Consider the following 16,211-nt stretch of genomic DNA (forward strand, 5'->3'; position numbering starts at 1 on the left):
GGATGCAGCTTTTAAACCCACAGGTGATTCAGGGATCCTAGGACCCGAGTTCAATTCCAAGCACTGGCAAAAATACAGCAAACCAACAAAAATGTAGAAGGAAAACTAGGTAATTTTACACAACAGGTTTACTTTTGTTTCCTTGGCACTGTGACCCTCCTAGGGCTCAATGACTTGGCTTGAAAATTGTACGTGACCTTGCATGGATGAAGGATGGGGGGCTGTCAGTGAAGCATGAGTCCAACCCAGATACCTAGGCCCTGAGATCGATCCTAGGCCTGCCACCTACATATGGCTGAAGATCTTAGAAACTTGTTCCTATCTATAGGAATACTAATAGAATTTTTGAAATGTACTAACTGAATTACTAATTAGATACTCATTCCAGTATAAGATTGTATGCAATAAATATAGGTCATTGATTAATTCTTTATTTAGTATACCGTGATTAATTAATGGAGGCATAATTTTACACCATATAATTGGTAGTAATAGAATATGTAAAAATAAGATATAGACATCACTTTTTGTATAAGATTATACACTAGAATCTACATAAATATCTGTCTCTGTATAACTTTGTAGATGCATATACATTTATTAATACACACACACACACACACACACACACACACTGCAATCTAAACATCTATCTGTTTATATATTGGCCATTCCTAGGCTTGATCTCAGGTCCTCAAATTTGCCCAGTAACTTCACTTGCATCAGACTGGTGTGCTAACATTTACCCTTTCATGAAGGGGGCCTGTTAGAGCCTGAGTTCAAGTCACAGAACTGGCAAAAACTTAAGCCTGGTGGAAAAGCCTATTGTCCCACTTGTTTTCCTTATCGGTGAAAGTCCTGGGCCTCAGGAATGATGTAGAATACATAAGCGAGTCTATGTCTCATGTAATAGGATGCAAAAAATGTTATATGTGTAATCATACTCAAATGCATAAGAAACAAATAAAACATAAAATATGAATACACTAAGCACAACATGAGTAAACCTGTGCATGTAAATATAAATCATGTATTTAAAATGTATATGAATATTGTTTTTGAATTCAGGCCCTAGGAACAAGTCTTTCTTTCTTGTCTCCAACACGGTGATCTTCCCATCCCTCACAGTACTGCAGATTTCCCCAGACCCTGAGTTCAAATCACAGGCCTGGCAGAAAAAATGGCAAGAATTATAAGCCAAGGATCCTCACAATATTTTTAATATTTTGTATGTATATATGTATGTAAGTTTTTTTTTTATTTTTTCAAGCACATGGCTTGAATTCAGGTTGTGGCAATTCTACCTCAGCTTTGATCACTCTAGGCTGGGGTGCAGCCACTGGACCCCCAGCTGCTGATGGGATCCTAGACACTCAGGCCTTTCAGGGAAAGCAATGCACAGAAAAAATGTGGCCTTTTTACGTTTTCTTCCTTTGCATGGTGACCCTCCTGGGTCTGAATGACAATGTTGCAAAGGGTACTGCCCCTTGCATTGCTGAAGGTTGGCAGACTATTAGGGAAGCCATAGGCCCAAGTGGCAACATAGGATCTGACCAACCAATGGCAGGAGATATTAAGAAACTGGTTCCCATCCATAGGAATAACAATGGATACTTGTCAATGTCACAGTTGAATGAGTTGATCGTGAATGATGCTCCTATAAAATTAGACAGCATGTTTTCATGAGTCTTATTGATTTTATTTAATATTTTTGAAGCATTAAAAGAATATTATTATTTACAGGAATTCAATAATTTCAGTACACTGATTAATTTCATTAATAGTGTAAGGATGATAACAATAACATTAATTACATGGACGCATAAAAAATACCCAAAAATTGGTAGGAATGTAGTCTATATAACTGAATAATGTATAGACATCTCTGGCACTCTATAAAGATATATATTTATTAGTGTACTGTCATCTGCATGTCAATCTGTTCATATTTTGTTAACTCCTGGGCTCGATCTCAGGTCCTGGGAACAGCCTATCACTCAGTTTGCCCCAGGAAGGCGTGTTCACACTCGCCCATTCATGAATTTGGCCCTGTAGGCCATGAGTTCAGATACCAGCACTCCCAAACAATGAATCGTTGGGTAAGAAGCTGATGCTGACACGTTTTCCTTTTCTGTGAATGTCCTGGGTGTCAGATATGAAGTGGAATACATATGCAGGCCTATATCCTATGTAATCAATGTAACCAATGTTCTAAGTGCCATAATAGTCAATAAAATAAATGGTCAATACATAAATAAAACAAAAAATAATAAAATAACTACACTGAATGCAATATGGAGTCAACATATGTATATAAATATAAATCATATATGTAAATTGTACATGAATACGTGGGGATTGATTTCAGGCCTAAGGAACAGACTTGAATTTCTTGACTTCAAGGAGGCCAGATTCCCCTTCCTACACAGTACAACAGTGTTATCCAGACCATGAATTCAAATCCCAGTCCTGGCAGAAAAATGGCACCTTTATAGTATGTGAAGCCCAATTCTTAGGTATTTCATTATTCCTCCATTTTATGAATGTGATTGTTTACATCTTAATAAAGTATTAAATAAAATCGATTAGTGTCCTATAATATAATTATGTATAATTTTATCCTAGAATCATTCAAGAACTGCCCATTCAATCATGACATACATCCCATCCATTTGTATTCATATGGATATGAATGAGTATCTTAGGATCTCCTGCAATTTGGAGTTGGCAGGACCAGGATTCAAACTGTGGGCTCCAGCTCCCACCACTTAAACCTGAGGATAAGGAACTCAGTGGTCTGTCCAAGAACATCAGCAAGACCAATGGCAGGCACCAGTGGCTCTCAACAGTCCTTCTTGATGTTTACAAGGCTGTGATGGGAGGATCATTGTCAAAGTCACCCTCAGGAGGAAAGTCCTTGAGACCCCTGTCCAACTTCAGTGCCAACAAAGCCAGAAGCCCTGTGGCTCCAGTGGTAGAGGGCCAGCCTTGAGCAAAAGCAGCTCAGAGACTGTGCCCAGATCCTGAGTTCAAGGTTCGGGACTGGCAACAAACAGACATAAATAACAATCTGTGCAGCCATGCAGCTAAAGTGGTCTCCCTCTTGTCCCCAACTGAATGGGAAAAGGGCTGGGAGAGTCCCTGTCAACTTGACTCTGCCCATGCTGATTGCATCACAGGATTCTAGCCACACCCCCATTCTTTCATGTTTCTTTCTGACCAATGGAATACAAGAATGGTGGCAACGCCCACATTCCATGATGCCTGGTAGCAACTGGATTCCCTCTTTTAGTACACCACTACCAGCAGTTAAGGAAGGTAGAGGTGGCTGAGTGGTGAGCAAGAGACTCAAGGTAACTTTAGAGAATAGTAGGAAATTTACATGTCCCAGCCCCCTCCCCCCCCTTCCTGTGGTGCTGGATTTCAAATTGCAGCCAGCCTAAGGCCCTGACCTGGTCCCTGCCCCTGGTCCTCTGCTCTGGGCCCATGTGTCTGCCATGCCACCGCCATCCCTGCTCGCTCTACCTGGATCAGCTGCCAACAGCGTCTCCCAGCAGCACAGGTGAGTGGCCGCCCCAACACCATTCCCAACTCGGGTCAGAAACCCCTCTGAAAGCACCATGACCCCCTGCTTGTTTCCTCTCCCTGGCTCTGAGGAGCCACCTTTTTGTCTTGTGCATTTCTGAGAAAAAAACAGTATATGCTCAGGCTGGGCTGAGCTCAGTTGGTCCTCCTATCTGTGACATTTATGCTCCACCAGGGCTGGTCTTCTGTAGTTGGGATGGTAGACATGTAGAGCCATGCTCAGTCATCAGTTTAGATGGATTATCACAAACTCTTAGTCCATGGCAGCCGATTCTTGACCACAGATAAAGCTCTGGGTAGGGCCACAACAATCGGAACTCAGTCTCTTCACAGAACAGTTGTGAGGAAACAAGGGATTTATATAGAGGGATCTCTGGAACATGGCTAGGCACAGAGGGAGTGGCCTTCAGGTAATGTTCTCAACAATTCTGTGAGCATAAGACAGGAAGTTATCTGGAAAGGGCTCAGGTGTCCCCTGTTATTAATGGGGCAACGGGTGTGGGATTATGAAACAAAACATGGCTCTCTTTGATCATTACCCTATTCCCATGAGGAAGGGTATCCTTCACTGTGTTGAGTTTTGCAACTGGGGACAACAAGGCATGGAGAAGCTGGGTGACCTACTTATGATCTCAAGTTCACAGAAGTCTAGGCTCCCTAGTTAAATGGGTGCTATTCAGCCCACTTTTTGTAGTGGGAAGTCCACTTCTTGTCAGTCATGGGGCTTGAACTCTAGGTCTGAGCGCTGTTCTGGAGCTCCTCAGCTCAAGACTAGCGTTCTACCACTTGAGCCCACAGCACCACTTTCAGTTTTCTGGTTGATCTTTGGAGATAAGAGTCTCACAGACTTTCCTTACCGGGCTGGCTATGAACCATGATCCTCATTTCTCAGACTCCTGTGTAGTTGGGATTAGAGTTCTGAGCCACCAGCACAGGGCTTAAGTGTAGTTCTCACTTTCTTTCTCCCTCTCTCTCACATGAACTGGTTGAATGTCCTGGAGGAGGTGGCCCATTTTCCCCATGTGGCTAGACCCCATAGTGGCCCTCTCATTCTGGAGGTGGGCTGTGGATCAGGAGCTGTCGCACTCAGCCTGTTGAAACAGCTCCATGACATAAGCCTCTCTGTACCCTAGCTAGACCATGACAGTTATTCATTTTCCATCCAGCCTTACTAGACTTCTCATATTGTATTGTTTTCTACATCATTTTCTGGCACCTAGACAACATTATGATACATAGTTACGGAATCAAAATGTAATGTCTTCTTAAGAAATTCATTTAGGGTTCTGGGAATGTGGCTTCATGGTACGGTGATTGCCTAGCATGCATGAAACCCTGGGTTCAATTCCCCAGTACCACATAAACAGAAAAACACTGGAAGTGGTGCTATGCCTCAAGTGGTAGAGTGCCAGCCTAAAAAAAAAAAAAAAAAAAAAAAAGCTCAGAAATAATTCCCTAGCCCTGAGTTTAAACCCCTGGACTAGCAATAATAAAAAAAAAAAGTATTCAAATATTTTTTCATTCATGTGACTGTTTCTAATATATTTATAAGATGATTTCTTTGTTGCTTTGTATGTCCCCCCCCCCAGGATATAACCCCTGCTTTCACTGTATTTAATGTTGGTATAATTTGTGGAGGGGAATGGAAAAAAACAAATCGTTTAAATAGGGATACAGGTGGATCCATTGCAATAACGAGAAGTACAAGGCGTTATGTTGAAAAATGAACTTTACAATTTTGGCGGGGGGGGCAGTAGAGATGGAGGGGATAGGAAGGGATAGGAAGGGGAAACAAAGGAGGAGGCAACAATACTTGATAAGAAATGTACTCATTATCTTACCCATGTAATTGTAACTCCTCTGTACACTATTTTCACAATAAAAAAAAAAAACCATTTAGTTAGTAAATGCAAAATAAAGAAACCATACTTTGAATATATAATTGCTCCTTCCATACTGACACCTGACAATAGTCCCTAATTCATGTACTTTACTTACTATAGCATACTCTGTTAAAAAAATTTTTTTGGTCATTAGGTCAAAGCAACTAATGCCAGGAATGTGCTTAGATGTCAGGTGAAGAATTATTCTGGAAATTCAAAGGTTCCAGGATTTTGTGTGGTCACTGCTAATCACAGAGAGAAGGATAGTCTAAGTGACATTTGGAAATCTTTTTGGTTAATCATGGTACCAAAAACGCAGAGGCTAATTAACAGTTGTGATAGAATAGAAGGAATAACTCGATGGAAGGATAAGTGATAGTAACTAAGGTGTACTAGAAATTGTTCTAGAGAACCATTTTTGGTTATTGAAAAACTAGTTATCAACTAGGCTTATTCCTCATTGCCTTTAGCATTCTAAATCTCTTACCCTAGTTCTTAATCTCTGTGTGATAAGTTGTATATCCTTCTATGCTATTCTTTCATACCTTATCTCCTTTTTTTTCTAAAAATCTCAGGGAACAGGAAGCAAAGGAGGAGGCAACAACGTTTGATAAGAGATATACTCATTATCTTGCCCATGTAATTGTAATTGTAATTCCTAGAAGTTTATGTTAAGTATTTCACAAGTTTTATTTCTCTTAATTCTTAAGAAAACATTTGCTATAATTCTAATATTATTACCATTTTAGTGTTAGGAAATATTTTAATTAAAGGCACTAAGTGCATGGCCCAAAGGCACTAAGTGCATGGCCCAAAGACACACAGTGGGGAAGGAAATGAGTGAAAATTTCCAAAAGTAAGCAATAAAAAAGTAGGTAAAATCCTCTCCATTCCCTTTCTCTCTCAATTCAATATTCATGTTGTCCAAGAAATAATAGCATAGCAATTATTGCCGATGGTAATTGTTTTCTGTCACATTTTGTCTTCAACACAGTGTTGGTGACATTGGGTTATCATGCTCAGAGCTGAGCTCATAAATTGAGGTCTAAAGAGAGACAAATTTCTTCTGTTCCACAGTTCCAGTATACATTTTAAAAAGTACTAAACCTAGCCAGTAGCTGGTGACTCACGCCTATAATCCTGGCTACAGAGGAAGCTGAGATCTGAGGATTGTGCTTCAAAGCCAGCCCGGGCTGGAAAGTCTGTGAGACTCTTATCTCCAATAAACCACTAGGAAAGCAGAAGTGGCACTGTGGCTCAAGGGGTAGAGCACTCACCGTCAGCTGAAAGGCACAGGGACAGCGGCCCAGCCCAGAGATCATGCCACCTGACCAATAAAAAAAAAGATTAAAACTTTTAAATACCATCACTTACTGTCTTTTAAGAATCCATAACGAAATAAATTCACCTATAATCACTCCAAAATGCTTTAAAAGCAGATGATAAACAAGTCTCCATGAACTCAATTTTCTTCTACTTTATAAATTATTCTGAAAGCCTTGTGCTGGTTGGTCACACCTGTAATCCTGTCTACTCAGGAAACTGAGATCTGTGGATAACCGTTGGAAGCCAATCAGGACAAAAACTATTCATGAGATTATTTTAAAAAAATTACAATGGAATTCTATGCCTCCATCAGAAAGAATGACATCACCCAGTTTGTTAGGAAATGGAAATACTTGGAAAAAATTATATTAAGTGAATTAAGCCAGGCCCAAAGAAGTGAAGTAAGCCAAGCCCAAAGAAACATAGGTCCCATGGTTTCCCTTATTTGCAATATCTAGTATATGTATGAGTCAAGCAGAAAAGGTCAGATAATGTGATGTTAGGAAAATGAACCCTTAGATATGTATTTAAATGTTTTTTTCTTTAATGCATTTTTAATGCATTTATAAAATTATTTCTTTTTTGCTTTGTATGTCCCTCCCCCACAGTATAACCCCTGCTTTCACTATATTTGATGTCGGTATACTTTGTGGAGGAGAAGGGGAAAAACAAGTCATTTAAGGATACAGGTGGACACGTTGCAACAATGAGAAGTACAAGTTGTTATGTTGAAAACGAACTTTACAACATTGGTGGGGGGGTGAGTATGGGGTAGGGGGGGCAGGGGGAGGCTGGGAAGGGATGTGAAGGGTAAACAAAGGAGAAGGCTGCAATGCTTGATAAGAAATGTACTCATTATCTTGCCCATGTAATTGTAACCCCTCTATACAGTATGTTCACAATAAAAAAGTAATAAAAATATTTTAAAAATTTAATGAACTAGCAAAGAGCCAAGAATGGAGATGTAGCTTATATAGTAGCTCATCAATCTAGAGAGGAATGGCCTAGTGAGACCTTGGTGCACTGAATTCAAACTCTGAGAACGAAAATGCGCAGGCACGCACACACACACACACATACACATACACACATATTTATTCAAAATATCTTCATATCAGTATTTTGCATTAATTTCTTTGTTAACGATATTACATGGGTAAAATAGGGAAAATATTCTCTTCCATCCGAGAACATTTTTATATTTTTTATTGTAAAAGTACTGTACAGAGTGGTTACAGTTACATGAAAAGGTAATGAGTACATTTCCTCTCAAGCATTGTTACCTCCTCCTTTGTTTTCCCCCGCGATCCCTTCCCTCCCACCTCCACAAGTGCACTTCCCTCCCCTCCCCTCCTAAATTGTAAAGTTCATTTTTCAACATACTCTCTTGTGCGTCACATTTTTGCAATGGTCATACTGTATGCTTATTTAAGCCTTTTGTTTTTTCCCTTTCCATCCCCAAGTTAGAGAAGTGTACATACAAGATGGAAGTGCACCAACATCAGATACAGTGAAAACAGGGGTTTAACTGTGGGGGATGCACATATAAAAAATCACATCGTACATTAGAAATATATTAGAAACCACAGGAAGAAATAAAAAACCACTTGTGTCCTTATCATGGGGTTCATTTACCTTAACATAATCTTATCTAGTCATATGCACATGCTTTTGACCATTTTTTTTAAATTGTGAAAATACCATACAGAGAAGTTACAATTACATGGAAAAGGTAATGAGTACATTTTTTATCAAGCATTGTTGCCTACTACTTTTTTTCGCCTTACCATACCTTCTTTGCTTATCCCAGACATACATTAGTTATTGCAAATAAGGGATACCATAGGACCTATGTTTCTTTTTTTTTTAATTCTGAAAATGCCATACAGAGGGGTTACAATTACATGGGTGAGTTATTGAGTACATTTCTTTTATTTTTATTGTGAGAATACTGACAGAGGAGTTACAATTACATGGGCAAGATAACAAGTACATTTCTTATCAAGCATTGTTGCCTCCTCTTTGCTTCCCCTTCCCATCCCTTCCCATACTCCCCCACTTCCCCCATCCGGTCCTCCTCCCACCAAAGTTGTAAAGTTCATTTTTTGACATAATGACTTGTACATCTCATTGTTGCAATGGGTCCACTTGCTCCTCCTTTGTTTCCCCTTCCCATCCCTTCCCATACTCCCCCACTTCCCCCATCCGGTCCTCCTCCCACCAAAGTTGTAAAGTTCATTTTTTGACATAATGACTTGTACATCTCATTGTTGCAATGGGTCCACTTGCTCCTCCTTTGTTTCCCCTTCCCATCCCTGCCCATCTTCCATCCCCCACCCCCACTAACCCCTCCCCCACCCCAGTCCCCCCACTGTCCACATCCCTCAACCCCCGGCCAAAATCATTTTTTGACACAACGACTTGTTCATCTCATTGTTGCAATGTGTCCACCTGCATCCCTATTTAAACGATTTGTGTTTCCCTTCCACTCCACAAATAGTACCAACATCAAATACAGTGAAAACAGGGGCTTTAGCTTGCAGGAGGAACATACAAAGCAACAAAGAAATGATCTTATAAATATCTTAGAAACAATCGCAAGAAAGAAATACCATTTGAATCCTTATCTTGGGGTTCATTTTGCCTAACATCAACTTATATGATGTTTTCTACTTGTAGCAGACACATACTAGTTATTGAAAATAAGGAAACCATGGGACCTATGTTTCTTTGGGCCTGGCTTACTTCACTTCTTTGGGCCTGGCTTAATTTACTTAATATAATTTTTTCCAAGTCTTTCCATTTCCTAACAAACTGGGTGATGTCATTCTTTCTGATGGAGGCATAGAATTCCAGTACGCACACACACACACACACACACACACACACACACACATACACACACACACATTTTCTTGATCCATTCGTTTACTGTGGGACATCGGGGTTGGTTATATATCTTAGCTTTGGTAAATAATGCTGCAATGAACATAGTTTTGCTGGTAGTTTTAGTATGGTCTTGTTTGTGATCATTTGGGTGAATGCCCAAAATGGGATTGCTGGGTGTTAGGGGCGCTCTATGTAGTCTTTTGAGGAACCTCCATACTACTTTCCAAAGTCTTCGAACAAGTTTAAACTCCTAACAACAAGGCATTAAGGTTCCCTTCTGTCCACATCCTATCCAGCATCTGTTCTTTTAAAAATCTGGAATGCTTCACGAAGTCGAGTGTCATCCTCAGTCAGGGGATATTCTTCTCTTTATTCTTCCAGTGTTAGTGTATGTGCTACTGAATTGAGCACAGAACAATTTTATATATAAAGTGTAATTGATTTTCTTAAACTAGACAATTCCACAAAAATTAAATTCAAAAGAATTGTTGTGAAATTTTAGAACCATGTATTTCTTACATAAGAACACATTTAAGAATAAAGTCAAGATTGACATGTCCAAAACAAAATAATTCCATATATTTGTTGTTCAACGGATGTGTAGGAGGAGGAATTCAATTATTCTGTACAAGGAACCTGCCATAATGAACACTATAGAAAGTGTTAAGGTTTGTTAAAAGTTTTAATGTTTTAAATATGTTTAATTTTGGGAATTTGCTCATATATGCCAAAATTAAGACTATTTAGCACGCTGTAAAACTTTTCTATAAAGCATTTAAGATTCATGGTAGCAGTCATATACTACTAAGTATGTACATTTCAGAGTTTATAGAAACTTTACTAATGAGAAATTGCAAAGTGTTTGTGTAAAGAAGCAGAGTGAAGATTTAAGACATTAACTTCACAGTTTCTGTTAAAATTTAAGGGATTCCTTACTTTATATGTTAGCGAGGAATAAATGATGGTAGAAGCCATATACAAATGATGAGATGAACCATAAATAATAATCTTAGTGGGTAACTTTAAAGGCTACTCATAGTCTTTAAAATTCTTGTTGAACATCATAGACTTAGGCAGTTTTAAATGTACAGCAATATGAGAAAATAATAAATCGAATATGTAGTACATTTCAAATACTAGAAATAGAGGTAAATGTTTTGTTTTTTACTTTATTAATCATTAATATTTATGTATTGGTTTTCCTTATTTGTAGCATTACTTTCCTTGTTGTAATATAATACAACTTTTTGTAAGTCATCATTAGGAAATACTTTGAGATTGTTAATGGGATGGCCACACTGTTTTTTATAGGTATATGTGAATTTACAAAGAGCAAAATTAATAACAAAACATTGATTAAAAATTTTATCAATTAGAATCTGAATCAGGAGTGTTGATAAATGTCCACACCTAAAATCTTAGCCCTAGACTGAAGCACTAGTGTTACAATGTTGAGCACACAAAAGTGAGAGATTGTATTTTGTTTTGTTTTTGTTTTATTTTTGTTGGTTGTGGGGCTTGAACTCTGGGTTCAGGTGCTGTCTCTCAGCACTTCAGCTCAAGGCTATTGCTACTACTTGAGTCACAGCATCTCTTCCATCTTTTTCTGCTTATGTGGTGCTCAGGAATCAAACCCAGGACCTCAGGCATGCAAGGCAAGCACTCTACACTTAACCACCCTCCCAGCACCTGAGAGACTGTATTTTAAAAAATCATCTAAACAACATTTACTTTCTGTTTTGGGTTATATAATGAAATAAAGAATATCTTTTTATATTTTTGAATGGTCATACTTCTAAATTTATATTAAATTCAGCCACTTTATCCTTTTCAAAGTCATGTAATATCTCTGAGAGTTTGCTTCTGTAAAGATTGTTTTTGCATTGATTATTTATTCTGAGTCATTTTTATTTTTTATCAAAAATACTTTATATTTTATGGTTTTTCGTGTTTTTTTTTTTAAGTGTGAAAATACCAGACAGAGTGGTTACAATTACATGGGCAAGGTAATGAGTACATTTCTTATCAAGCATTGTTGCATACTCCTTTGTTTCCCCTTACTATCCCTTCCCATCTCACCTCTCTTACGGGACGTTTCCCCCTCTGCCTTTCCCCCATCCAAAGTTGTAAAATTTGTTTTTCGACATAATGTCTTGTATATCTCATTGTTGCAATGGGTCCACATGTATCCATATTTAAAAAATTTTTTCCCTTCCCCTCCACAAATTATACCAACATCAAATACAGCGAAAACAGGTGTTATACCATGCAGCAGGGACATACAAAGTAACAAAGAAATCATCTTATAAATATGTTAGAAATAATTACAGAAAAAAAATTGAATTCTTATCTTGGGGTTCATTTCACCTAACATCAACTTATCTAACAATTTCTGCATGTCTCAGACATACACTAGTAATTGCTAATAAGGGAAACCATGGGACCTCTGTTTCTTGGGCCTGGCTTACTTCACTTAATAAATTTTTTTTCCAAGTTTTCCATTTCCTAACAAATGGGGCAATATCATTGTTTCAGATAGAGACATAGAATTTCATTGTGTATATATACAACATTTTCTTGATCCATTCATCTACTGAAGGACATCTGAGTTGGTTCCATATCTTAGCTATGGTAATGCTGCAATAAATATATCTGTGTGGTAGCTTTAGTATGGTCTTGTTTGTGATCATTTAGGCAAATGCCCAAAAGTGGGATTGCTGGGTCATAGGGGAGCTCTATGTGGAGTCTTTGTAGGAACCTCCATACTATTTTCCAAAGTGGTTGAACAAGATTACACTCTCACTAGCAATGAAGTAAGGTTCCCTTCTGTCCACATCCCCTCCAGCATCTGTTGTTATTAGAGTTCTTGATTATAGCCACTCTAACTTGGATGAGGTGAAATCTCAATGTTGATTGATTTGCATTTCTTTTATGGCTAGGGTGGTTGAGCATTTCTGCATGTCTGTATTGGTCACCCTCCTTTCCTCTTCAGAGAAGTTTGTCTTTATGTCTTTAGCCCACTTATTTATTGCGCAGTATTTTCTTTGAATATTTGCTTTTGGAGGATTTAATTTTTTGATTTCCAGATCTGTTTTAGATGTGAAACCCTTGTCGGTTTTATGGCTAGTGAAGATCCTCTCTGATTCCGTGGGATTTCTATTGATCCTGCTAGCTATGTCCTTTGCCATGCAGAAGCTCTGCAACTGCATGCAATCCTATTTGTCCAAACTTTCATTTGTTGTGCTTTTGCGTTTCTTTTCAGAAAATTTCAGCCTTTGTTAAGGAGACCTAGGGTTTCTCATATTCCATCCTGTAATGTTTTCAGAATATCTGCTTTGACTCTGAGGTCTTTGATACATTTGGAGTTGCTTCTGGTACAGGGTGATATATAAGGATCTAATTTTCTACAAGTGATTAACCAATTTTGCCAATACCATTTACTCAACAGCCTTTCTTTGATTTTATCTTTTTAGATCCTTTATCGAATATTAGATGATTATGGGTCTGTAGGTTCATTTCTGGGTTTTCAATTCTATTCCATTGTTCCTGAGGTCTTTTCTTGTGCCAGTACAAAACTGTTTTAATTACTATGGCTTTGTAGTAGAGTTTGAAATTTGGTATTGATATTCCTCCAACACTGTTCTTTCTGTTAAGGATTGCTTTTTTTCAATTGGGGGTCTTTTGTTGTTCCATATGAATTTTGGGATTGCCTCTTCTATTTCCTTGAAGAATGCGGTTGGAATATTGATAGGTATGGCATTGAACTTGTAGATAGCCTTGGGAAATATTGCCATTTTCACAAGGTTCATCCTTCCTATCGAGGAGCATGGGAGGTTTTGCCACTTTCTAAGTTCTGTTTTGATTTCCTTTTTCAGATTTTTAACGTTTTCATCATAAATGTCCTTCACTTCTTTGGTTAAGTTAATTCCTAGGTATTTCATTTATTGTGGGGCTCTTACAAATGGAAAACCTTTCTTGATTTGAGCCTCACTTTTCTCATTGTTGGCATACAGAAAAGCCATTAATTTCTGAGGGTTAATTTTATACCCTGCTATTTTGACAGTTTTGATTTAGCTTGAGTAATTTTGGAGTGGAGTCCGTGGGATTCTTTAAGTACAAGATCATTTTATCTGCAAAGAGGGAGAATTTTACTTCTTCTTTCCTTATTTGGATCCCTTTTATATTGGCATATTGTCTTATTTCTGTAGCTAGGCATTCTAATACTAAATTGAAGAGAAGTTAAGAGAGTGGACATCCTTTTCTCATTCCTGAGTTAAGAGGAAATAGCTTTAGTTTTTCACCATTAATTATAATGCTGGCTGTATGTTTTCCATATACAGCTTTTATTGTATTGAGGAATGTTCTATGGATTCGTAATTTTTCCAGAACCTCCATCATAAAAGGGGTGTTGGATCTGGTCCAATGCTTTTTCTGCATCTTTTGAGATAACCATGTGGTTTTAATCCTTGCTCTTGTTGATGTGATAAATTAAATTAATTGATTTGTGTATATTGAACCAGGTTTGCATCCCTGAAATACATCCTGTATGATATTAGTGTATGATTTTTTGGATGAATTGTTGAAGTCGATTGGCCAAACTTTTGTTGAAAAGTTTTGTATCAATGTTCTTCAAAGAAATGGGTCTATAGTTCTCTTTCTTTGATGAGTCCCTGCCTGGTTTTGGAATGAAGGTTATGATGGCTTCATAGAATGAGTTTGGTAGAGAACTTTCTCTTTCAATTTCATTGAAGAGTTGGAGGAGTATTGCTGTGAGCTCTGTTTTGAAGGTCTTGTATAATTCCGCTGTAAATCCATCAGGGATTTTCTTAGATGGGAGGTCTCTTATTGCTGTGTCTATTTCAACACTTGATATAGGCCTCTTACTATGCTTTAACTCATGTTGGTTTAGTATTTGCATGTTGATAATTGCTAGCAAAAAGTCTATTTCTGCCAAGTTTTCAAACTTATTAGCATAAAGGTTTGAAAATATTCCCTTATAATGTTCAGAATCTTGGTTGTTTCTGTGTTGATATTTCCATTCTCACATCTGAGTTTATTTATTTGAGTGTGTTCCTTCTTTTTCTGATAAGACTTTCTAAGGGTCTGTCAATTTTGTTAATTTTTTCAAAGAACCAACTCTTTGTTTTGTTGATTCTTTCTGTGTTTTGTTTATTCTCATTCGTTTAACTCTGATTTAATGTTAATTATTTCTTTCAATCTATTGAATTGGAGTTTATCTTGCTGGTCTTTGTCAAGGTGGTTCAGATGTCTCATTAAATGGTTGGTTTCAGATATCTCTAATTTGTTGGTGTAGGAACTCAGAGCTATAAACTTGCCTCTGAGTACTGCCTTTGCAGTGTCCCAGAGGGGCTGGTAATTTGTGTGTTCATTTTTGTTGAATATCATGGACATTCGAATTTCCTTTGTAATCTCTTCTGTGACCCCCTGTTTATTCAACAGTGTGTTTTTCAGCCTCCATGTGTTACAAGACTTTTTTGGTGGCTTTTGGTGTTGAGTTCTAATTTTATTCCCTTGTGGTCTGAGAGAATGCAAGGTGTAACTTCAGTGTTTCTGAATTTGGACAAGTTTGCTTTGTGACCTAAAATGTGATCTCTTTTAGAAAATGTTCCATGTGCTGCAGAGTAAAACGTGTATTCTGATGCTACTGGATGAAATATTCATTCAGTAGATATCTGTTAAATCTAGTTGATCTATGCAGTTGTTTAGATCTGTGGTTTCTCTGTTGATTTTTTGCCGGTTTGATCTATATAGTGGGGATATTGGTGTGTTAAAATCCTCAAGAATTAATGTCTTTGGATCTATGTGAGATCTGAGGGAACATAGTGTTTCTTGGATAAATTTGGGTGCTCCATTGTTTGGCGATTCCATATTTAGAATTGTAATCTCCTCCTGAAGTAGAGAACCCATAAGTCGTATGTAGCCACCTTCTTTAACTCTTTACACTAATTTTAATTTGAAGCATATTTTATCTGATATTATTATTGCAACTCCTTCCTGTTTATAGCAGCCGTTTGCTTGGTAGATTTTATTCTAGCCTTTCATTATCAAAATGTTTTTGTTTTTATTGGCAAGGTGTGACTCCTAAAGGCAAGAGATAGAATTATCTTGCTTTTTAATCCAACTAGACAGACTATTTCGCTAAATTGGAGCTTTAAGTCCATTAATGTTGAGAGCTAGGACTGAGAGGTGTTTGGTAGCTCCTGCCATGCTATCCACCTCCGTTGGGGCTGTAGAAACTTGGTTCTTCCTATGGTTCTTGGATTCTCAGTTTGGGTGTGGTTTCTTAGCCATTATTGTGGTCTTGTTGGTTTTCTGTGTGTAGGCCATCTTTAAGTATTTTTTGTAGGGCTGGTTTGGTAGAGATATATTTTTCAGTTTTTCTTTGCTATGGAAGGTTTTTATTTGACCTTCGGTTATGATGGAGAGTTATCTGGGTACAGTATTCTTGGTTGAAAATTGTTTGTCTTTAGGGCATGGCATACAGCCTTCCAGGCTCTTCTTGCTTTA

The 16,211-nt window shown here is 37.8% G+C and overlaps 1 non-coding gene across 1 annotated transcript; it reads right to left on the reverse strand.

Moving 5' to 3' along the window:
- Positions 1 to 9,992: 9,992 nt before the first annotated feature.
- Positions 9,993 to 10,094, reverse strand: LOC122127451. The gene has a single exon (XR_006151156.1). It is a non-coding gene; the product is annotated as a U6 spliceosomal RNA (small nuclear RNA).
- Between the last annotated feature and the right edge of the window lie 6,117 nt (positions 10,095 to 16,211).

This window comes from Dipodomys spectabilis, unplaced genomic scaffold, assembly GCF_019054845.1.
Source record: "Dipodomys spectabilis isolate Male_0828 unplaced genomic scaffold, ASM1905484v1 ptg000301l, whole genome shotgun sequence".
In the NCBI taxonomy this organism is placed as follows: domain Eukaryota; kingdom Metazoa; phylum Chordata; class Mammalia; order Rodentia; family Heteromyidae; genus Dipodomys; species Dipodomys spectabilis.